Source organism: Sebastes umbrosus, chromosome 15 (assembly GCF_015220745.1).
Source record: "Sebastes umbrosus isolate fSebUmb1 chromosome 15, fSebUmb1.pri, whole genome shotgun sequence".
In the NCBI taxonomy this organism is placed as follows: domain Eukaryota; kingdom Metazoa; phylum Chordata; class Actinopteri; order Perciformes; family Sebastidae; genus Sebastes; species Sebastes umbrosus.
This window is the reverse complement of record NC_051283.1, coordinates 12,778,487-12,803,303: the sequence shown is the minus strand read 5'-3', so window position 1 is coordinate 12,803,303 and position 24,817 is coordinate 12,778,487. Positions and strand designations below refer to the sequence as shown.

Here is a 24,817-nt window from a genome sequence, read left to right as displayed (position 1 = left end):
CCGCAAACGCGCTATAAAAATGTCCTCATCTCCAGCCTGTCTGCAGCAAAACAGATGAGTTCATAAACAGACGGCGGAGGACGGCCTGTGTCCTGAGGCAAACGAGCCTATATGTGTGAGAATGAGTCTGGGAGTGAGTTGTATCCAGAGGCATGCATGTATGTGATGATGTGATGAGATAAGTTTGAATGGATCCCGGTGATGAAAGAGATGAGGAGTGATAAGTCATTTCCACCTCATGAGTTTGGTTGACGTGTATATTTTTCTGTGTGTGTGTGTATAAGTGTTTTCATGCATGTATGTGTGTGAATCCATATACACAACGCTCTCTTGCCTTCCTTCTCTCATGGTATAGTGGTTTTGTCAGTGTAACCAGCCTGTTGTGACACTTTAATTATGTCTGCTTGTCCTCTTATGCTTCGGGTCAATGCGCTGACAGCATAGTTCTTAAATTACATTTCCATAGTTTAAAACTGAATGGCAGAAGTTTCAACTACATTTGAATGCAGCCATATTTATACTTCTGCCTTAAGGGGCTTATGGTGGAACAATGGAGCCCTTTACACTTTTTATATGCCTACACCTGCACCTGTGGGACCGCTGTACTGATGCACAAATACAATTTTACCAGGAAGGAAAATTTATTTCAACGGTCATATTTTCATAGCTGTGGCCATAGTTTCTAATACCCTATCTGTTATAGTTGTGTGCACAGATGTCCCTGTGCAGTGAGGGGATTTTATTTACATTAATGGTGCAATCACTTTCAGTTTAACCTCTTTAATAGATAATTATAATTATTGGCTCGTTTATATCCTGTTGTCTGGTTCGCCATATTTCCAGATCTTAATTATTAACTTGACGAAAAGAAGAAGGAGGAGAAGGAGAAGGAGGAAAAGAAGAAGAGGAATTAAAATCCAGTACTTGCAGTGCTTATATCCGTAATTACTGATGGAGTACTCCAACAATTTAATGTTGTACAGTCATAGGTTTGGAAGACTCGAGCAAATGGATGGAGTAGAAGCAGACATCGCCCCTTTTTAGTCCCATATATGCTTCAATCTCCAAAAACTTGCCGACTTCCCTTACCATAATACAACTGAATAGCGTCTTTTCCCTCATCCCTCCATGATTGGCTACAGACTGATGCGCAAAATCACTTCCTCCAGAAGAAAATGGAGCTGACTAAAAAAATCGTTGCCCAGAGAGCTAGAAACTAAAAGCTAGAATGATAAATCAGTCAGACCCACATATCGACTGATATTAGCTTACTGCAGATGCATCACTGTCGTTGTATGTCCGCCGATAAGTAACAACAACTCTCACAAGTACGCTCAGTAGGTATCTTGGGCACAATAAAAAAAAGTAAAGCCAATTTATCTTTATCAGTTGCAAATCAACTAGTCCCCAGTTAAGTTGATGTTTATTGACCTTCCCATTAGAACCTGAAGAAAATGCTCATTACATTGAAAGAGAAAGCAAACAACAGTGTGGCCTTGAAGGAACAAATGTGTGACTTCTAATAACAAACAAAGCACCTACAGTTTATACTCTGGTCCAATTGAGCTTCCTCGCACAAAACAGAATGCACTGTAATTCGTATATATCCCACAAAATCAGTTGTGTATGTTATACATAAATGTATATGTTATCCACATAATCCCGAACCAGGAGCGACAAAGAGGGAGGACTTTTGCCCAGGAGACCGTTGTTCATACCCCGTGTGGAAACCAGAAGTCAATGCTGATTATTCGTCATGTAACTTCTGTATTTAAGTTACGCCACTTCCAGAGTTATTTTTTAACCCAAACCACGATCTTTTCCTAAACCTATCTAAGTAATTTTGTTGCCTAAACCTAACCAAGTTGTTTCCTGTGAGGACGTAACTTTATTTTGAAAAGATTTTGACACGTGTTGCTGGACTTTCGTAGGAAAAATGGACGCAAAATTTGTAATGACTTTTCATAAGATATCATATGAACTGTTGATCAACCAGATGTGAGTCTATACCAAGACTGGACATAGTGCAGTGATTGTGAACCACAAGGTAAAAGGTTGACGAAGGGAATCATATAAGAGAGACTCCATACAGATAGTAAAGCCTGTAGCACACATGTACAATCCCATAACTACTTGGGCGTTTGGAATCAACCTATTTTTTTTGTCAACAAGTATGACGACTTGTTGAGGATAGTACGGGCCTGTGTGTGTTTGTGTGACTTGCAGCTATAAAAGCATGCGTGTCTCATATGTAGCTGGGATGGATACCGATCTGCAGACAGATTGGAAGCATGTCATTGTTTTGCGTCCATCCATCCATCAGCCTCCAGCTCTCATGCAAGATTCTCCCTCCGTCGCCTCCTCTCTGCCCTAGGTTCAGGTGGAATAATGGAGCATGGAGGAGTACGCCATTCCAGTCATCCAATTACAAACCTTGGACATGACTCCTAACGAATCGCAAACACACACCAGCACACAGTCCTTCTCTCTCTCTCTCTCAATCCTCTCTCTCTCTCTCTTTTTCCTCTTATTGTTGTAATGGAACTCTGTAAATAGGGCCATTTTGAGTTGAACAAGCTTCAGGATGAATTACACTATATAGGCTCCATGAGTCAAGGCAGCGGTGTAATGGATTTTTCCTTTCTCCATTTTTTTCCCTGCCTCACTGCAACGTTATGTATTCTGCCAACCAATGCATGTAGTATATGAAGTGGCTAGTTGAGGTGCAGGGAACGCAGGATTAGAAAAAAAAAAAAAAAAAGAGGTCTATTGCTTTGAAGGCTAATAAACTCGGGTGTTTCTGTTGGGAAGAGGAGAGATAACTTTGTCCTTGGCTCGCTCATAACCTCATCAGAATCGCTCAATGAATCACAGAGCGCCATAACTCATGGCGGGGGCAGCTGTGATACAGTTAAGAAATACCCTTGGTGGAGAGAGGGGAGCTGCATCTTGGGTGGAATTGAGTTTAAGAAAACATGTTGGAAGGCACATATAAAACGCAAACACGCGCCCGCATTTGTTTCTTTTTATAAATAGTTTTTCCAAATCAATATGTGATACAGAAATACACAGACGCGGAGTGCACGATTTGTTCCAATTTAACAAGAATGTGTGGCGAACAGATAAAGAGTTGATTCTCCAACTATATTTGCCCCAACCTTGATGAGAAAAGCATGCGTGAATGCAAGCTGAAAGCAGACACGATACAGTACATTGTATTATTCTCCTCTAATTTTCTGATAAGAAAAACACCAAAGACAAAACCAAAGACTGAAAGTTTTGTGATGCTAGGACAGGGTTTTTCCTGCCTTTACTTGGACGGTACACCTACCTCCCAATTCAATATTATCACGATATTTTGGTGCTGATGCGATATGTATTGCGATTCTACAAGTATTGCGATTCAATATTACAATTTATTGCAATTTTTGTCAACTTTTTTAACACTAGACCATGGGGAAAAAGTTAAATCATACACTTCTAGGGACTTTCAATTTAAAAAATATCTAATTTATTACAGTAAAAATATTTAATTTTCAGAATGTATGTAATCTGAGATGTCCTGAAGTCAAATATATCAGTCATTGTCAGGCATTATTTATAAAAAAAAAAATTCCAGCAAACCAAAAATAAAAAAATAAATAATTTTCCCTCACAAAATTAGTGGTATTTTGTTTTTAATTTATAAGGGACATGCAATTTGTTATACTTCTGGTGAATGTAATCCAATTATCTTATTTCCATATATGTATTTTGTGTATATAGTTCCATTTGTTAACACCTTGTTTTGAAAATCGGACATAGTCATACGTGTGTACTTCCGCTAACTTCGCCAAGTCCGTTGCTAGCTCTCCAGTCAGCTCCTCTTTATACATCCAAGGTCAGCTCCATCGGGGCCGTTTGAATGCATTTAACATAAATGTCAGTATATGGGTGCTCTACAGTTGTAGCGTCGACTAATTTGACCACAGAGATGCGAGTGACGGCTAGTTTGACCGCATGTTACCACAATACGGTAACGTTTCCTGTCCATGACAGAGTTAGCATGCAACTTTATCCATGATGTCTAGTTCTGCTTTTCCTGGCAATGTGTGAAAAGTGGCAAAGTGTTTCCATACTTTCCATACAGCTGGCTGCGGTTTGTTTTGTTGACGGATACAGAACGGATATGACGTCACGTTGCTCAAACTACAATAATAAAAGCGGTAACTTCCGTTTACCTCCTAATAGAAGCAGTACATAATATCGCCGATGAGAGCGAGTCATTTGGTCTACCAGTCATTAACCTATCAACGTGGGCGCGGAAATGAAAAGCAAGAGGTTTGGCGACGCAAACACGCTGCTCAGGTAGGCAAATAGTCTTTTTTTTCCCTAGATCTGGGTACAAAAAGGATCAATTAGAGGTATCGTTTGACCTTCATTACTACTTGATACTGGGTTATTTTGGTCATTACATTAAAAAGGTATCAAGTATATCCGGCCCTATAGGTAATGTTCCTTGTGAAGGCTTTCCAGCTTAACTTGTCTCAGACAAACTCAGTAGGGGCTGAGCTCCTAGTTGTGGATGAGAACTGTGCAGCAAACAGACTTACATTGTGAATTAACAGGATTAAGTGCTTTAAGAGGCTTGTCAGGTAAACCTGAACCTGCCTGCCTAAAGACTGAGGCTGACTCTGAGCTACTTTCAGCCACTTTGAAGTCTCTAACTATCTCATCCATGACTGGCAAATCAGAGAGGCTGTACAGCACTGCTACTACTGGTTCAACACTGATTTGGCATATCCAACACATGCAAGTGTGCACCTACAAACACACATAGATGAAAAAAACGTGCAGACCTGGAGGGGTGTTTGACACATTCCCAGCTTTTAGTTTTGCAAAGCCTCGCCCCAAAACTGTGTGTGCTTCGGTTACTCATTTTCTTCTTGTTTGCAGTGACGAGACAAGACTAGAAGAAGAAATATGCAAAACACACATTCAAAAGAGGACGGAAAAAAAAAAGCTCATGCTCATATAGTGTGGATCCACTTTCACACAATGTACAGAAAAAAAAGAGAAAGATAGTTTTAATAACCTTATACTATAAAAGGCATAAAAATGAAATTAAACTTCCAAGAAAAAAAAAAATGAAACAATAACAGTCCGTCAAAGGGAGAGAATATATTTTCTCAGTGCAATAGCTCTTCTAATACAGCTCTTTCTCCATGAGAAAATGCTTTGTAAGTCCATGTCCTCATTTCCCTGTCAGACTCTAAAACACATCACATCTTCAAGGCTAGCTGATCACCTACATTTAAAAGATGAAGTGTTAAAAAATTGAATAGTACAACCTAGAAACCTCTTGGGTGTGCCTTTGATTTCAGAAGCATGAACTCTGGGTTACAGCGAGCTGGGAGGTGTGTTTCTGGAAGGCAAAGAAGACCTCATGCTGCTAAATGAAATCTAAACTTTAGGGGGTCCTGTGTCACATCTTTTAAGAGAAGTCCCATTTTCCTCAGTTTTTACTGAAAGTAGTTTAAAAATCTCCCACAGCGGTGATGTGTACAAAACTGTTGTCTAACAGCCCATCAGCCTAATTAAAAAGACGTTTCCTCTCTTGCACCCTATTAGAAACACAGTTTAGGACATGTGAATAACTTGCTACACCAAATGGCTCTGATGTACAAACATCATTATTAAGTCAATGTCACTGTGTAATTTGCAAATAATTATGATTTGACCCTTTCAAAATCTGCTGTATGACCCTATTTACCTATTCAAATCACTTGCTAAAGTCAATATTACATTATTATAATAACACTGAATGATAGGTGCTTCAGGACAAATATCAGTATTTGGAATACTGTTCACCCTAATGCTGGTTTCTGGTTTTCAAATATTTGCAAATCTTGTCTTCTGAGAAAGTGTTCCAACGACAACATTTCTCTTACAGCCTACAATTGTGGGGATGGAGGGGAAACAGAGATAAAGCACATATCTTTCCAAAATTATTAAAGCAACAACAGAGGGAGAGAGAGATAGAGGAGTGGACTGGGGCTGTTTGGTGACAGGGGTACAGTAAGTAAGGTCTGCTTTGCAGTAGGCGGTATCATCACAGATCTCCTCAAAGCTTAAAGAGGGACACATTTTCTCCCTCTCCACTTGGATCTTTCCTCTATATTATTAATACCTCACCCAGGAGGGGGAGTTGCCTTCAGCAAGTATCAAAGGCCTGTGCAGACACAGCACTTCCTCCTTTATTAACAAAGCCGTTCTCAGATCAAGACTGCACATCACGTACCGAGTGCCAAAAACATAACCTGGATCAAACATTTTGATAAAGGAGGGGAGGGCTCCATGTCTCTCTACTAAATGTGTATGGGTCAATATCTAAATCCAATATCCTCTTTAGAGTTATATATGTATGATGTCCTCCCTTTTTCTAATTAGTGGCCCATATTGTGCACATCAGGTGGTGATGATGTTAATTATAATAATGATGAGGATAATGATGTGTGTGTGCACCCACATGCAAGGTCTGGCAGTACCCAGACCAGTTTGTGAAGTACATTTTTTTGTCAGCTGTCTGTCAGCCCGTAACGTTAGCGAGTGTCAGACAGATGGTGTGTGTGTGAGACAACGGTGATTATGAAGTTATCAGTAACATTAAAGCTGTGAACGCAGCAGTGCAATGTGTGTACGGTTTATTTGTCGGTGAATAAATGCTACAACTCCTCAAGACTCGAGCCACCTTCCTGTATCTTACAACACCGGTTCAGACTCTCTTAAGGTGGGCTGTTAAGGTAGACCAGCTATTCTCCTTTATGTGACAAGCCGCTCCTCTGAGTTTTGCTCAGCTTTTTCTTTAATTTAGAATATTTCTTTTAACCGTTTAACTGACAAGATTAATTGGTCGGTTAAACGGTTAATTATTAACATTCCTACCATATCATGATTGTGTGACTGACAGGTTTAGTAGAAGAGTAATAAGTGGAAATATATTTTCATGCAAAAGACCAAAAATATATGTATCATTTTTATCCTAACTTTGAGGACGAGTTGTCCTGATATTTACATTATGAGGGAAAATGCTATTTGTATCTGAAATTTACATAGAATATGTGCATTTATGCAATGAAATGGAAATGCAGGATACATGTCACTTCATGGATTAAAGGTAGTCTGTAATCAAATGACCTCGAGAACATTTTGTTTGGCATGGAAATATGACTTTATCCTGAAATAATCAGTTAGATCAGGGCAGGTTGCTGCATTAACACTGTTTTTTGGGTCACTCACACAGAGCAAAAATTGTTCACTATATTATAACTGCCCCTGATTTTGAGGGATTTTAAGTCTGAATATTGTAGCCAAAAATATCTCAAATGCTACCATTGCCCATAAAGCCTTTGAAGCCAGCATTAGTATTTCACCGCAGACTGCAGTAGTTGCTATGGAAGCACATTCTGCATGTCTCCAGTGGGAATAAAACTAGCCCTGCAAAACTTCACCTCATCTGATTTTCTTAACACCTCAAATGACTGCCTTATGTTGAATTTACATCGCATATCTCACCACTCTGGCTAATTTTTAACAAAGAGTCACTTACCTCAGTGACAAAGTCAATACATCTTTTTGCTGCTTGGCAGCTTGTAGCATGGAAAAGAGGAGGATGCCAATCAGAAAACAGTGAAGCGTCTCTCTGTTTGATGAGGGAACGTGGGAGCCGCAAAAACTACTTTAGGTTGAACATGGGGAGCATTCGAAATGTCCCCCTCTTTAAATAGCCACGCAATTTGAGTAAATTGATTTTATATGATGCTGAAACAGCTCAGATGAGGACAGGCACCGTCAGAGTTTTAAAATAGAAATAAGTTGCTAAAGCATGACATACTGTGCTGATGGAAAAGTGCAGTATAGCCCAAAGCTTCATAAGCAGCAGCAGGCACTCTGGTCCCTGGCTGCTAACTGTCAAGCATTACAAGTTATATACTCTGATCCAGAGGTAACATAAGAGAGGACCTTATACAAATATCACAACATTTCAATTTCATATTAAAGCCCTGTGATGACAGCTATTTAAATGTAATGGGAGTGGGGCCATTACATTTGGTGATTTAACCCCAATCTGTGTAATGGCTAAGGAATCTACAGCATTGGAAATGTGTAACCTTTATCAGGTAGTTATGTGGCTATAAATGTTACTGGTAGTGTTTCTGATTCAACTGTAGACTTAAAACAGTAGAAAGACACTGTAAAGTATATCACACAGCAATTTATCCTCATACAGCGGTTCGTATGATATCTTACAAAAAGTTATTCCTCATTTTTTGTGCATTTTTTTACAAAAGGTCCAGCAACATGCAGCGCACGTTTCAATAATATCCGCTCCAGTCTTTTCAAATTAAACTTCCGTCCTCACAGGAATACATTTGGTGATGTTTGGGGCAACAAAACCAGTGTCAGAATTTATCTTTTTGACTCACCAGCCAAGGGGATTGGTGAAAGCTGAAAAAAAAATCCACCGGCCAAGCATATTTTCTACCGGCCAAAATAATAAACTCCTTTTTTTTTGTGTCACATATACATTTGGTTCAGTACATTTCATTGAATTAATAAGGTATTACGTTGAATACAAAATTAAGATAACTTAATCTATAATTAACTTGCATGTTTGTTTTGATTTTTTCATGTTAAAAATGCAAGTTATCTTGAAGTATATTTTCCACCTGTAAAAAGTAGCATTTGGTCAAAAAACAAGATATTCGCCAAACGGGAAATCTACCCACATTTGGCGCTTGGCGGGTGTTAATTTCAGACTCTGAACAAAACTACTTGTTATGTTTAAAAAGATTGAATTAGTTAGGTTTGTCAACAATACTAAGTTAGGTTTAGGAAAATATCATCGTTTAGATTTAAATGACACCGGAAGTGACGTAACTTAAGTACAGAAGTTAACGTTGACTTTTAGTTTCACATGGGGTTCAAACTCCTGGGGGAAAGTCTGGTGTTTTTTGACCCACCCATCCACCCCGATCTCCTCACTTTGCTGAGAGGTGCTCGAGTCAGCAGAGCCATTCGCAACATTAAAGCTCATTAAGGCCCTATAGTTACCCAATTAAAATGAATGATTGCTTGAGGAAATACTGTGAAGAACTATGTACACCACTCAGCGCTCGGTAAATGCAGTTTATATTCGCAGTCTCATGCACTCCCTTCCACTTCCCAAATTTAATTTAGATGCAATAATTGAGCTAAATGCAAGAATATCATTAGCGGAGGTTCTCGCGGAGCAACCGGCTCCCAGGTGGTACTACAGTCGATCTGCAGGGCGCAACGTTTAACAACCATATGGAGAGGTTGTGGCAGCTTTTGCTGCTAAAAAGGTTTAAAGATTAGATTAAAAATAAGACCCATTATATACTACATATCCGATTCTTCTCCTTTAAAAAGCCCCAAAAAGCTCTGCTTCAAGCACATGGAGCTGTTGAATGGTGAATGTTGTTAATCATGTTTCTATCAGTTTGGCATGATAAAAAAAAGTCAGCTAGTGGTTAGAGATGCTATCCTGTCCAATCCTATCAGTTCAACTAAATCTGAGAAGTCTCTCCTAAAGTTGGTGTAGTCAAAGCTGCCCTCTCGTCATTTAATCCCTCACGAATAGTGAAATCAATAAATGTAAATCTACAAACAATGCTGCTGACATTTTCGCTTTGATTTCCCAAAAGCCTCTCTGAGCTCTATTAAGGCCTTTACACACATGTGACGAATATAAGACACGGAAATGTGAAACATCATCTGCGAATATTGTATGTCTTTTATTGTGAAAGGTAAGAACGAAAGTAGTGGATCTGGTCTGCGCTGCCTTTTGTCAAGGTTGAAAGAAGTAATAAAGTTTGCCGTCTTGGTTGTTTCGTAAATATAGGCACAACTCAACCCGTTCCACACAACGTGATTGGTTGATGCCTTTATTCTCAGTGTGAAAGCTCAGAAAACCTTGTTGCTTTTTCACTGCGTAAAGGCCTTTACACACTGGGGGCTTTTTTTTCTGTGCAATTAATTTGCACATCAATATATTTTTTTCAAACTGTTGTTTTTATCATGAATACTATATGTCTATTTTCTGATCTTTCGCACCGAGAATAAAGGCATCAACCAATTGCGTTGTGCGGAACAGGCTGCGTTGCGCCTATATTTATGAAAAGGACATGGAGGCTCCGTAGTCGGGACCAGGACGGCGAACTTTATTACTCCTTTCAACCTTGACAAAGGCAGCGCAGACCAGATCCACTCCTTCCGTTCTTACCTTTCACAATAAAAGCCCTAGATATATGATATTCTGAGGAGAGTATTTCCCATTTCCGTGTCATTTATTCAGCATGTAAAGGTCTTAATATGCGTGTTATTCATGACAAAAACAACAGTTCGAAAAAAATATATTGACGTGTAAAGAACTTTAAGAAGTTAAAAGTTAGGACCACTATCAGGAACTCTCTAAATTGGCAGGTGTATAGATTCATGCCTCTAGGCTCTGCGATTTTGACCCTGAGTTTCTCAACAACCCTCCAAGAGGGACACTGACTGTTGGCCAATGTCGATGGTAGGCTGTATTACTGCAATAAAAATGGTCACCTTGTCTAGTTTTTTCAGACACTTTTCTTCAAGTGCTACCATCTGGCTGATCTATGTAATTTTTATTGCCCGAGGAGTGGGGGAGATTTGAAACTAATCCGCAGAATGTGATTTCCCTTGGACCGGCTGTCTCAGAGGTGTAGATAATTTTACAGCAAAAAAAAAACGCCTTAAAGACAAAAGAGTTTGAGAACAGACTCAGAGGCCCAGCCCAAGGCTTGACCCCCTGAAAACAAGAAGTGTGCAACTGAGACTCTAACAATGGTGGAGAGTAGTGAATATAAAGTCTAACTAAAGGATAAAGAAGATAAATATTGGTGCAATATTGACTTACAAATATGTTTATTCAACCCCGTAGACCAATCATAGACGTACCCTTTTGCCACTTAAGTACAGCAGATGCATGAACGGAGACAGTGATAGGACGTGGTGACCTCAAATAGCTACAGCTCAAATCAAGGTATTATTTTTGCCAGGCTTAACTTATCGTCTGGCTGTGATTTAATGTAACGCTGATGCACAGTGTGAGCATTTACAACTTTAAACACCTGAAAGCTGTGAATTCCCCACATCCGTTCTTAAATGTGCCTCCTCGCAGCAGGCAGCTGGATCTTTTCTAACTCTGTTCAACTGTATCATACAGCCTCAAACTGCTTGTCCCGGCCATACATGAATATTTAAAGCGGTAGAACATATCTGAACATCCTGTCTCAGCCGTGAGTGGAAATTACAATTTCACACAATCCAGTCTCATTTGTTAGCAGAGCTCTCATACCGCAGCCTGCCAGGAGATCAGGTGTCGACTAAGGTTCCTCTTAAAAGAAGGGATGATATACCTATTATTATGACGGGCCGTACGAGCCATAATTCATTCTGGGCCTCTCATACATTTTCACTCTTACACACACACATATATTTCATGAAAGTGGGTTTTTCAACAGTGTGTTCAATACTTGATCCTATACAAACTCCAGTAAGTAAAATATGGTCTTTGTTTGAAAAATAATAGACCACAGTCTCTTCAGAAAGAGATTACCGAAATCCTTAGAGTGGTTGTGTACTGGAATTTGGGTTTTTTTCAGTTGCAGTAAGCCAATATGGAAATCCATATAGAGTTTACCTTGTTAATATTTTCAGACTAATATTATAATATAAATAGCCTGCCAACCATATTCTTCAGAGGTATTACTTACTTATTAGTGACCCTTTTTTGGCATTGTACTCATGCAAAATTTTTAATGAAATATATCACAAACTTTATAACTGACAACATAGCCTCTGACTTGTTTTTCAATAATTAATGTATTTAATTATACAATTAATTAATTAAGTATAATTGTGTGAGATATAATATGTGTATGAGAGTAAAATGTATGATTGTGGGAGTAAAATATATGTATAAATGTATGGTTGTGTGAGTTAAATATATGTATAAATGTATGAATGTGTGAGTAAAAGTATGTATGTATGTGAGTTAAAATATATGTGTACGAGAGTAAAATGTATGATAGTGTGAGTAAAATATATGTATAAATGTATGGTTGTGTGAGTTAAATATATGTATAAATGTATGAATGTGTGAGTAAAAGTATGTATGTATGTGAGTTAAAATATATGTGTACGAGAGTAAAATGTATGATAGTGTGAGTAAAATATATGTATAAATGTATGAATGTGTGAGTAAAAGTATGTATGTATGTGAGTTAAAATATATGTGCACGAGAGTAAAATGTATGGTTGTGTGAGTAAAATATATGTATAAATGTATGAATGTGTGAGTAAAATATAGGTATAAATGTATGGTTGTGTGAGTTAAAATATATGTGTATGAGAGTAAAATGTATGATTGTGGGAGTAAAATATATGTATAAATGTATGAATGTGTGAGTAAAAGTATGTATGTATGTGAGTTAAAATATATGTGCACGAGAGTAAAATGTATGGTTGTGTGAGTAAAATATATGTGTACGAGAGTAAAATGTATGGTTGTGTGAGTTAAAATATATGTGTATGAGAGTAAAATGTATGATAGTGTGAGTAAAATATATGTATAAATGTATGAATGTGTGAGTAAAAGTATGTATGTATGTGAGTTAAAATATATGTGCACGAGAGTAAAATGCATGGTTGTGTGAGTTAAAATATATGTGTATGAGAGTAAAATGTATGATAGTGTGAGTAAAATATATGTATAAATGTATGAATGTGTGAGTAAAAGTATGTATGTATGTGAGTTAAAATATATGTGCACGAGAGTAAAATGTATGGTTGTGTGAGTAAAATATATGTATAAATGTATGAATGTGTGAGTAAAATATAGGTATAAATGTATGGTTGTGTGAGTTAAAATATATGTGTATGAGAGTAAAATGTATGATTGTGTGAGTAAAATATATGTATACATGTATGAATGTGTGAGTAAAGTATATGTATACATGTATGAATGTGTGAGTAAAGTATATGTATACATGTATGAATGTGTGAGTAAAGTATATGTATACATGTATGAATGTGTGAGTAAAGTATATGTATACATGTATGGTTGTGTGAGTTAAGTATGTACGTATAAGATTAAATGTATGATAGTGTGAGTTAAAGTATATGTGTATGAGAGTAAAATGTATGATTGTGTGAGTAAAATATATGTACAGTATGAGAGTAAAAATGTATGATTGAGTAAGTGGAAGTATATGTTAATGAAAAATGTGTGTAGGAGTGAAAATAAATTAATATGAGAATGAAAATATACGTACATGAAAGTAGAAGTAATGTATGCACAGTATGAGTAAAACAACACATGTATGTGAGACATCCAGTGTGTATTTTGGCCTCATATATATTATGAAACTTTCCAGTGTTCTCTCTATCGCTACAGCGAGACTACTTTACTTCTTCCTTGTACTTTGAGGTCAGCTGATGACAGAGTAGCTACACATTGACAGATACGTTTTATATTCCTCCCCTGTGCCTCCAGGGAGCCTCAATCAGGAGAATCACTGCGGGTCAGTCAGCTATCAGAGCGGAAGATGACACATCTGACACCCAAACTGATTTTGCAGTTTATACACGCAGATAACATTATTGATTACTTCAGATTTTTATAAGATGTTATCAGAGTTGAAGTGCTCTTTTTTATGAGCCAGAGACCACTGCTGAGGAAACACAATATATAGTAGAGCAGAGGTTCATTGCTAAAGTATATATGGCTGGCAGCGTAATATATCATTTGCCGTGGTTATGATTGATAAATGTTGCTGGTATATTTGTGAAAAAACATATTTTTCAGTTGCTTTATATGGTAACGTTTGGATAATTTTTTTTTATATTGACCAACAAATACTGCTTTTACAAGACTGGTGTGTTGGCTCACATAACGGGTCGGGTCACAAAGGCAGCGCAGACCAGATTCATTCCTTCCGTTCTTAGCTTTCACAATAAAAGCCCTAGATATATAATATTCGGAGGCGAGTATTTCACATTTTCGTGTCGTTTATTCGTCATGTAAAGGTCTTAATATGCGTGTTCTGTGTGAAAATATTCATGACAAAAACAACGGTTTGAAAAAATAAATTGACGTGCGAATTAATTGCACAAAAAAAAAAAAAAAAAAAAAGGCGTGTGAAGGCCTTAAGAAGTTAAAAGCTAGGACGGTAGATGTAGATTCATGCCTCTAGGCTCTGTGATTTTTTTGACCCTGAGTTTCTCAGTTAATTAAGTAAATTAAAAATCGATACACTGTTTTGGAGAATCGATACAGTATCACAACAAATAATATTGCGATACTCATGTGTATTGATATTTCCTTACACCCCTACATTTTTGTTTATTTATAATTCATTTAGGCTACCAGGTAAAGAGCACTCAATGCCAATTTTTTCCTCCCCATCAACCAATCGATTGGTTGAAGAATAGGTAGAATTTCGACCAAAACTTTTCTTTGGTTGACTACAGCCCTGATCTAATGCCCCAATGGAAACAATTACCACCACACACACAGACACGCACAAGCAGGCGCACTACTGAGCACCGGGCAGCTGGGGCGTATCCTCGGGTGTGAGAGGTAGAAAGAGAGGAAGACAAACTAAGGGAAGAATACCTCTTGCCACCTTAAGGACAACAGTATTAGTCACAGGGAGGCTGGGGGAGTCATGCACTGCTGAGTGTTATTTCTCTCCCCCCCCTCCCCTATCAGTGGCCTCATCTCTCTGTATCTCACTTCAACCTTGTCTCGCTCACTTTTCTGGGGGAACTCGTTATCTCCTAGCAGAGAGGTCTTTTGGTCTCGCAGAGGCCAAGGAAAGGATCATTGGTTCTGGGTTGTGAATGTGTGTGTCATATAAGCGCTTTGAAAGAGAAAGGGTGCGATGTCATAATAAAAGCATTAGTGGAGAGGAAAGGGGTAGAAGGGGCTAGAACAGGATGAAATACAATGTCAAGAGAGCCAGAGATGGACCGGAGAACTTTTTTTTTTTTTTGCTCCAGATCCTTGTTTATCTCCTTTATGTCCTTGTCTCCTTCCCTTTCTTTCATCTTATCCTTCTTTCCTTTTTCCAAGTCTTTCAGTTGATCAAATTCAACTTTCCTTTTTCATCCCCCCTTGCTTCTCTTAGTACTGAATCACAGCAGGCAAAGCTAAATACATCGAGTGCCAAAGAAAGAACAAATAGGCAGGAGATTATATTCCCATTAAAATCTTGGCTGCTCTCATTGTTATTGACATGGCAGAGATCCTTGCTGCTGTGAGGGCAAACAGTAGAACTGGTGCATGAATATGCACACACACACACACAGTTTTTTAGGATGGTGTCGGTTTCAGCAGTGGTCTGTCTGCTCTATTCAAAACAACACATCTACCTAACCAAGACGGTCTGGTGCTGGCTATAGTCGCGGTCTCTCGACTAGCCCCCCCCACTATCCCCCGTGTGTTTCCATGAAAGTATATCAAAGCTTTGAAGCTCCCTTTGGATCACACGGAGCCAAGCTGCATTACAGAGGCAGCTGTGTGTACATATGCATACTGAGGACAGTGTGATGTACATATGCTTGCTGAGACATTGCGGTGTAGGCTAGGTAAATACACCCAGCAGGCGCACACACACACACACACACACAAAATAGCACATAAAAATAATCACAAGCACGAATATACACACAGCCAGCCGAATTCACCATGAAATGGGAAGGACGGGCTGCTGTTCCACTCATTGGTCTCACAGTGCGTGCGTGTGTGTGTGAATGGATGCAGAGAGTGCTTGTGCATTATTTGCAAGAGGGTTTTGGGTGGTATCTGAATCCTCATTTGGTGGCGGATGATGCTGTGAAAAAGGATGTTATTCAACCCCCCGATAAAACAAGTATTCTGAAACTGCTCTGTGCGCCGCTGCAGAAACGAACCAAAAATATAAAAGTTCAGCATCTAGTCATGTCAAATTTGACTTTTGATTTAGAAAAAAAACGACTCGCAGACTTGCACAGTGGTCTCCTGTATCCATTTGTTACCAGCTGGGCCTTTAAAATAAATTCAATCTGCTAAAAAAAAGTATGTTAAACTTAACAGTTACATCTCAGTAACCCAACTAAAACTGCATGACAACACATTTATCCTGATGTTTTTTTTATTGTTGGCTAAATAAAAAAAATGGTCATCTGCTGCCGCTGTCACATTGTAACTTTTTATAATCACAATTAACATCGAATCAACATCTGTGGGTTATTATGGGTGTCGCAACATTCTCAGCAAGCAGCTCCCATTAGGAGGTTTATTATGCTGATGTTTTTGAGAGTCAGCAATCTGCGACTTAAAAAAACAATGTATGTTTTCATTCATACTTTTGTTCATATTGTAATAATAACTGACAAACTGTTTATCCGCTTAATATGCAGTTTCAACTCAACAAATCATTAGTTCTGTAATGTTGAACAGAATGCAAATTCAGTATAAAAAAAAAAACTAATTACATCACTTAGCAATGAATCATTGTATGTTGTTGTAATTAAAATAATAAGAAAAGAAGAAACAATGGCATACAAAGTTCATCATTAGATCTAGATTGTATTGGATGTTTGATATCTTAACTAGGGCTGTCAATCGATTACAATATGTAATTGTGATTAATCACATGATTGTCCATGATTAGTCGCGATTTATCGCAAATTAATCACATTTTTTTTCTGTTCAAAATGTACCTTAAAGGGAGATTTGTCAAGTATTTAATACTTTTATCAACATGGGAGTGGGAAATATGCCAATATAAGTTAATATTGGAAATCAATTAACAACACAAAACAATGACAAATATAGTCCAGAAACCCTCACAGGTACTGCATTTAGCATAAAAAATATGCTCAAATCATAACATGGCAAACTGCAGCCCAACAGGCAACAACAGCTGTCAGTGTGTCAGTGTGCTGACTTGACTATGATTTGCCCCAAACTGCATGTGATTATCATAAAGTGGGCATGCCTGTAAAGGGGAGACTCGTGGGTACTCATAAAACCCATTTTCACCCCTTTGAAAATGGCCATGACAGTTTTTCCTCGCCAAAATTTAGCGCAAGTTTGGAGCGTTATTTAGCCTCCTTCACTTAGGTTTTGATATACCAGCATCTTCACTCTAGCTTTAAAACTGAGCCCACTACAACCTCCAAAAGATCGATTGCCTTAAAGCATTAAAGAAATTAGTGGCGTTAAAACCAATTTGTGTTGTGTTATCATCGCCTTCATTTTGACAGCCCTAATCTTAACACTAAAGTACATCAATGGTAAAAACTCTTAAACCTGAACAGATGGGCTGGCGGTGAGTCAGCTATTGATAGTTTATAAAAGACAGTTGACAGTTACTATGAAAGGCTCTCACCTTTCTGTTTGCATTTCTCCGGGATGCACAAGCATTTGTGGATGTGGTTGCGGCTGGTTGTATAGTGTGTATGAGTGTGTCTGCTGATAGCATGAAATATTGATCGGAAGAGTCCCACACCACGGCGCCAGGGGAGTGTCCAGCCAGGCGGCGAGGACTGGAAGACAGGCTTTCAGAGTGAAAAACACTGTACATATCGCGCTCATATCCCCGTCTCATTTAGATGGTCCTCAAGGCCCCATCAGCACTCCATTTTATCTCTCTCTTATCACACCAGACTGGCCTCAGAATCATTTGTGAAGGGGACACCACACAGTGTTACTCGCTCACTCGTTTGTCTACACTTGTCTGCTGGGAAAAGCTGCACATCTGCAGCTGTTTTATACTTTGAAACTGTAGACGGGAGTTGGATGATAGAAGTCATATAACTTTAGATAAAGCTAAATAGAGGTTGAAGCCTCGATGAATCAGTAATTATATATATATATATATATATATATATATATATATATATATATATATATATATATATATGTGGTTTTAGCTGACGTGTGTCACCTCACTGTTTTGCGTGATGCTCGTTAATGTCTATTTAGAGCGAGCAAGCAAGAACTCAACGCTGACTTTCGTTGATTTAACGGCCACAGGTGTCGCTGTTAACAAGCATTTCTGAAAGTTACAAATAGTCCCTTTAAAGTTACCAACTGTATCTTTAAGAAAGGCTCTTGGAAACATCACAAAAACTCATGATCTTAAATACACTTGAATTATTTGGGCATGAACGTGGGGGACAAGAGAGCACACAGAGCCTGTGAAAGCCTTGTAACCATGCACTCGCCCTCTTCGCCTCCTATACTTTGACAGACTTCAAAGCAGAGAAAGTGCCCATCTGCCTGGGTGTAACACTGGCTTCCAGCCTAGTGGTCCCCGCAGAGAGATAACCAGGCGTAGCTCTAAACACCCCCAGACAGACCCTTATCCCTCTGGCTTAATGTCCTTGCGGCTGAGGGTAATGCAGAGAGATGGATGGCCCCGACCTATCCCTCCACGCCGGGGTCCCTGGCTGTGAGATTGCATGCCTGATACTATCCTCCATCTCTCCGTCTGTGACAACCAAACTCCAACTCCCCTCCCTCCCCAACCCGCCACCAAACCTCCCAGATCGATGCGGCTCACTGATGTGCCGTCCGTCAAATCCTTGGGCTAAGCAATACACCACCTACCCATAAGGAGTGATGGGTGCGAGACAGTGCATGAAATGGAGGTAACACACACACACACACACACACACACACACACACACACACACACACACACACACACACTCTCTCGCATACACACATGTGCTCACCAGTTCCTGAAACGGATCACTCAATCTGGTGCCAAACGATGAGAATTTTTTCTGGCTGTTGTGCCATCTTTCTCCCCGGCTCTCCTTCCCCTCGCACTCTCTCTACTCACATCCTTGACATGTCATGATCAAATGGGTGCTTTTAGAGTTCAGCGGTTGACCTGGACTCCAGGAGGCCGCCATTCCATCACGTCCTCCCGTCTTCCAACTCGCATTCTTTTATCACTTCATCCCTCCATCACCTCCTCCATCACCTTACATCCTTTTTCTCCATCAACAAATCCCACCATTTCTCTTCCACTCGGGACGGATAGTTTCCGTATCATTCACCTTTATTTGAACAACCCCCCTCCTCCCCAACTCATACCCCTCACACACACCCCCACCACCACCCTGTGCTCTGCAAGGTATGATAACTGACTGGCTGAGAGGGTAATGGTGAAATGGAAGTGTGGCCACAAGCATGAAATGAAAACATGGGTGACCCACGGAAATAAATCTATCTTTGAGCAGATGCCAAGAGAAAGAGGAGCATCTTGATTTTGCCACGTAATCCTCAAATCGCGCCACTCTACCAGATAGAATTATGAGATTAGCGTTGCACGGTATACCGATACTAGAAAGGTATCACAATACCCTCGCCGACTGCATATTCTCGATCTAAGCTTGTTTCTATATCAGCAGAACTCCCTTAAAAAAAACATGAAAAATAACAGCACGGCTCTAAATACCGACCGAATGTACCAATGAAATTAGATTCAACATCTTTTCTGAATCTGTCCAGGCTTCTCCTGTAATTTGGCAAACACATAATCCACCAAGGAGCATGTGTTAAAGTTATTTAATTATTTTATACCGTGTTTCTCAGTAACGGGAAATGGTTGGAGAGGAAAAGCAGTCCAGCGAGAGTGATTCTCTTCACACACCTTCAACACAGCACAGCGCTTTCTACAGTTACTATGGTGTCTTCCTAATTTTAGCAGCTTTTCCTCTCATCAACTTCTCACAGAACTTCTTCTGATTTTATTATCATTGTGTGGGTTTTTTGTTTTGGAAGCCTCTCGTCGTCTTCTGTGCTGCAGTAACACTCTCCGCTTTAACTGTTACTAATGCGCCAGCGGGGGTGCTATTTTACAAAAAAAAGCTGTATTAAATGCTTTTTTAATAAGAATAAAATATGTATCTAAACATAGATAAGTTATAAGACAATTAGAAATAAGAATACAGATGAAATGTAAATATGTGTGCATTATCAAAAATAAATGCAAATATAAAATGAACTATCAAAGTAATCACATAAACTTAGGCGAGATTTTTACACACCATTTCACTTTTTTAATGAATACATTTTTACATTTAACCATTTTTAATTAAAAAAAATTGTTCCATGTTTTATCATTTATTTTTCCATTACTCTTCCGGCTGTTTAGATTTTTGCCGTGGTATCGTTTCAGTATCCGTATCAATATATTTAGGCAGAGTATCCGTTGTTGTCGTGACAACACTGTCATTCTTAGAGTATCGGTACTAATAAAATGGGGTATCGTACCGTTTAATACCATGTGATTTTTTAAATTAATACGTTTTAACATTTATATATATATATATATATTTTTTTTTTATTTTTTTTTTTTAATAAGATTTTTAAGATCCATGTTCTATCATGTATTATTCCATTAATTTTCCTGATGTTTTATGTTTTTGCCGTGGTATCGTTTCAGTATTGAGATATTTAGGGGTATTGTATCAAAGTCATACTTTTGTTATCGTGACAACACTATAAGATGCTGTATTTTAATAGCTGGCAGACAAAAATGTGCATTAACAAACAAAAGAGCAATGACAAACACAAAGCACGGGCATTATTAATTCTCAAGGTACACTGTAATGTAGTGGTTGACCTATATGATCAAATGTATTCTTCACGTCGACTATGTGACTTCCAAATATAGACGTACGAGCAATATAAGTTCAAACACACCCACGTTTTTTAATGCACACAGTGTTCAAAATGCCCGTATACACTCATGCATACTCATACAACCGAGCCTTAATGGCGTTCTCGTATGCTTCCTCGGTGTCACTTTACAAAAAGCCACGGCCCACGACTTAAAACAGGATTTCATTCATGTGCAAATTGTGGTTAAAGTTCACCCCTTCCCTGAATACAAATACCTGTAATACGATTTCAAATGCATGCTATTATTGATGGAAGTGGATGAATGCTGGCAAGAACCGAGGCAATTGCTCCCTTTTGTTCCACGGATCAACTTAACAGTCACAACGAAGAATAACAATATGATAATTTAACACTTTAACCCTGACTTTTACCTCAAAGTTTGTTTGCAGTGGGACAGAAACTAATAAAAAGGCATCTGTATTTACTGCTGGTGTACATTTATAATGAACAGGATTTTTACGAGTCATTGTGAGATGCTGCAATTAACAGTATGATGCACATGCAGGGGGCCTCGTTTAAAGCCAGCTCTGCATATGGCAAGAGGAAACAAGCTGCGGTTACGGGCCTCGAGTCGACTGTGGGTGGCCGAAGGTATATGGGAGGGGAGCTGGTGCACCGGTGTAAACGCGGGGCCCTGCGTGAGCAATAAAAGAGATATTTACTGTAAATCTTCAGCAGCTAGGGGAGCGATAAACATCACAAACACAATCAGCTGCTGCTTTAGTGCTGCCTACGCATCTGTTCTTCTCCCGGGGAGAAAGAGAGAGTGAAGGAAGAGAGAAGGGGAGAGTGCGGTGAGGAGGCAATCTACTGTATGGCTCCCGCTGCATTGTGGACACACTGTGCCTACAGTGAGTGGCTGGATGATTGTTTGGACAGGAGGGATGACGGGGGAGTTTTTGTTTTGTTTTGTTTTTTCGCAAACCTCTGTGGATTTTACCTATGGTAGGATGCTGAATCCTGAAGTTGAGGGTTCATTGAAACTGATGACAAACCCCTAAGAAATAGCTCATAATATTATTGGATTATCATCAATCATAAACCTTATATTGTTCCCTATAGCCCTATCCCTTGGGGGAAAAAAAACACCATAAATAACTACCCAAAATAACTACCTAAAATAAATCAGGAATAGCTCTTCAACCATATGGCTTATTTGCATATACCTGGTCTCTTTTGAAAAGTAAGAAGCTGAGGAGTATAAATCCATTGTAAGTAAACTATATTACCATGGGCATTACAATGGAGAATATCAATAAAGGAAACAATAAGATTTTTATCCTTGCCTAGTATAAAATCTTAATTTCAAAAGGTTGATGCAACTAAATGTCTTCTCCTACTCTTTGACTACAACTGTAACTCGGATGAAAATACACTAAAATACAACATCTATGATACAATTTATAAAGATATACACAGGCGCTGTCCATGTTTTGGCCACGTTGAATTTCTAGATTCCAACGATACCAAGCATGCTATTGTAGACTTATGAGAAAGTTAGTGCAGATCTTTTGATCACAACTTTTTTTTTTATACTTACAAAGTTTATTTCTGTGCAACTTTATTGTTAAAGTACTTTGTAATAAGACATGGTTTGGACAATATGCATTTGGTTTACTGATTCTGAAAGACCTCAAAATAGTATAACATTCATCTCTTCTATTAACAGACGATTATGAAATAGCAATGATTGGTAACTACGTCACCGGTCGCCCCCCTTCGAGTTTAAGTGGTTTTGAGATTTAATCCATTAGATTCACATTTTCTTTTAGTGATTCACTTTTTCTACATCACTCTGATGTTCTCTTCTCAAATAGCTTTGCCTGTGTAGTGATGAAAGTTAATGATGGACAGGGATATAAAAGCATGCCTGGAGTTTGACCCAGAGTAACCCAACACACAAGGTTGTCATGATACCCTAATTTTAGCCCAAACAAGAATATGCTTTTAAATGTTACAGAGACAGAGAGAGAGAGAGAGAGAGAGAGAGAGAGAGCGCAATAATGGATAATGGGCATTTACATTTTTTTGCAAAATGAAGCTAATGGAGGGTAAAGGTAATATCAATAGAATTGCATGTAATTATTCAAAACAGATTAACAGCGGCCCTGCATGGAAAAAAATGTGAGTGAGCCATGTTAAGCCCTCTAAAAAGACATGACCTGTTTCATTACTGGCACTGCTCTACAAGCATTAGAGAGCTATTTAGAAATGATTAGCTTTAGATCTTATATATTTATACTCAAAACAAAGGGAAAGAGTGCACATATCACACTGACACATGACTTACACAGAGATTGCAACAATTAACTGATTGATCAATCAGCTAATAAATTAATCGTCAATTATTTTGAGAATCAATTGATTGGTTTGAGTAATTAAAGAAATTACTCCTCTATGAATGTAAACTGAATATATTGGGGTTGTGAACAAAACAAGACATTTGATGACGTCATCCTGGGCTTTGGGAAACACTGATATTTTTCACCAATTTTAGTCATTTTATAGACCAAACAACTAATCAAGAAAATAAACAACAGATTAATCGACAACGAAAAATAATTGTTAGTTTCAGCCGGAGCATCTTCCTAACTAGAGTCTATCTGGAAGTATTAAACTGAAGTATTAAACTGATTAGAGAAATGTAATTAGAGTATATGTATGGCTCAATAAGGAAGCTGGTTAATAATTAATAATTGACTTATGGAGAAGGGGTGGGATTAAATAAGTTTATACTTATTCTCACTCCTTTTCGAATATGTAAATCAAGGCATCAGGTGTTTGACAATTTATTTTACTTATGCTTTTCATTGTATGTAAATACTACTTGTTTCTGACTGTCCACTTGTTGGTATGATCATTATTTTTCTTTATTTTATTTTTTGTATTCTACGTGTTCTAAATAAATTTTGAAATGAAATGAAATTTCAAGTAGAGATAAGAATATAACAAGCCAGATGACAAATTTACATTCACATCAGATCATAATCAATGCATGCATCAAATACTGTACTGACAAATCCCTCCTATTTATGGGATAATGGAAAAAGCACATACATGCAGCATTTCTCACCAAGTTCCTTATCAAAGCTCATTATACAGTAGCCTACAACTTAAAGCCAAACTTATAAAGGCATGAATGAAAACAATCCAAAAAAAGCAACTTCCAGACCTTTGCACAGGCTACACAAAATCACAAATCACACATGTCAAACTCAAAATTCAAAACTAGTGTGCAGCTCTGCAGGCCCTGAGTCTATATGCAAAGACAAATGTCAGTAGCCTCAACGCAAACAGCAATATTAGAGCACACAGCTTACATTCTACAAGCAATATAACCACTTTAACAACAGCACAGTGTGTGCATGTATGCACAGCCACAAGAGGAAAGCCACAGAGCAAAGCAGAGAAGAGCAGAAATTGTGTTTGCTTCACTTACTGCTATTTGAAGACCATCTTCCTTCATCATGGAGGCTAAATGTTCAATAGCACGTCCTCTTCCACTGGAATTGGGTGTTGCACCTCACAGAACTGCAGATTTGCAATGTCCAACTCTTTTTCTTCACAAGTTTTTATCGTCTTCATAATATGTTCTTTACTGTGAAAACTGGAAAGCCCAGTTTCAGAGTAACGTTATAGCTACATGTAGGCCTCCTAACTTCAACTGATCCCACGATGAAGCATGCCAGCTCGCTAATTGACAACTTCACCTGACTTCATTACAACGTGATCACCTGTTGTGTCTAGATTGGTCTAGAAGGGCACCCCAAAGCAAACTGGAGAAACTATCGCGAGATTGTTAAGATTAGGCATTCTTTGCAGATCTCAGATCAGATTTCGCAATTTTCAGGTTCCCTTTTAGACACGACCCTATATTTCACCACACAAGTTGACTGCAGTGTGTAACATCATTGTTTTATGACATCTTTTAATTCATTTCATTTAAAGACAATATTATTATTTAAAAAATAATAATACAAAAAATAAAATAAAAAATCATGACTTTATATGAATGAATGAATGAAAGACTTTATTTTG

At 38.3% G+C, this 24,817-nt stretch overlaps 1 protein-coding gene across 1 annotated transcript in view; it reads right to left on the bottom strand.

The window, feature by feature from the left end:
• col9a2 (procollagen, type IX, alpha 2) overlaps nt 1-24,350 on the bottom strand; it is a 150,834-nt gene extending 126,484 nt beyond the window's left edge. The window contains exon 1 of the mRNA XM_037795526.1: nt 24,219-24,350. The gene's annotated coding sequence lies outside the window, so the exon portion shown is untranslated. The remainder of the gene's footprint in view (nt 1-24,218) is intronic.
• Nucleotides 24,351-24,817: the final 467 nt, after the last annotated feature.